This window comes from Aplysia californica, unplaced genomic scaffold (genome assembly GCF_000002075.1).
Source record: "Aplysia californica isolate F4 #8 unplaced genomic scaffold, AplCal3.0 scaffold00008, whole genome shotgun sequence".
In the NCBI taxonomy this organism is placed as follows: Eukaryota; Metazoa; Mollusca; class Gastropoda; order Aplysiida; family Aplysiidae; genus Aplysia; species Aplysia californica.
Genome location: NW_004797278.1, coordinates 976301 through 977681, shown reverse-complemented (window position 1 = coordinate 977681; position 1381 = coordinate 976301).

Here is a 1381-nt window from a genome sequence, read left to right as displayed (position 1 = left end):
TTTGATGTTGCTGTTGGTGATTGTGGGTGGGAGAGGGGGTTGGGGGTTACAAGGGAAATCAGAAAGGGTGAAACAGTAAACATCAATATGTATTGTTATCTATGTGCAGAGGATGGTGTCTTTCTAAGAGGCTAACTTTTCTACCTAAGAATAAGAGACTATGCTGAAGTGGCACAAACATAGAAATAGACAATGTCTAAATCGTCGTAGCAGCTACAGAAGAAAACAACAAAGGCAAAAGAGAGAGGATGAAAATGGGAGGGCAGGGTGGAAGGGGGGGGGTAGGGTTAAATTTGTTCCAATATTTTTTTTCAAAATACGAACAACAGTGCGCTGTCTGCAATATCTTTGACGTTAACTACAATGTGCTTACTGAAGGTTTTTGGTTAGAACAATGTGCGTTATCTTTCTATTTTCACAATTTTTTAACGTCTTCATATCATAGTTAGGCTTTTTGCTTCAGGGCAGTATGACACTATTGGAGGAAGTCTGAGCCACGATTGCGCCGTTTCTGTTTACCCAAGATGTTTTTGTCTCCCTTTCAAAGTATGTCTTTGTTTCAGTTTCAGGGCAATGTAACACTGCTTGCAGTGATTACAAGTACAACTATCCACAACAAAACGTGTCTGTTGCAAATTTCCAGTATTAATTTTGCAACTAGGCAAAACAAATCTGTAAATTATACCTCTTTAAGCTAAAAGTAGATCTTGTATGTTGAGTAATTAAACTGATCAAACCAAGTATTCTTGTTATAACTTATTTTTTGAGTTACCCTTTCTGTTTGAATTATGAAAAAAATGTGCAGGTTTGTGTTTTTCTTAGAAAACAGTATTAATAGAGTCCTTCAAATCGTTTCCCATGTTCAAATCTCGACTGAAACTTATTTCTTCAGTAAGCAGCATAGTTAACAACGTTAAGAACAACACAAACCAAAAAGTTCCCTACATGTTTTATGTTTCATAATAGTGCAAACAGTGTAGTAGGCTACACTTGACCTAGTAAGAAACAAAGAGATTTTTCAATCACAGGAATTTTTATTTTGAAAAGCGGACAACCCGAGGTTCTGAAAATGGAGAGAAGGGGACCTAAGGCGTGTTTACATTTTTCGTTTTATCTCTGTTACCTAACACCAAAAAGGGTAAAAAGTAGGTTAAGGATCAACTCTTAAAACCAAATCTAAACGTCTTTCTGAAACGGCTTTTCTTTATCTTGGATGAAGTATAACAGTACAGTTATATCACGGAAGGGGTTGCATAAAACCTCTATGAGGCTGAGTGCACGTACTCCTTTTCAAGGTTCTTTGAGACCGCAGGGGACCGTCTTTAGTCTTCTAGGTCAAGCGGGTCTAGCAGGTGCACTGAACTTTGATCGAGTCATTTGG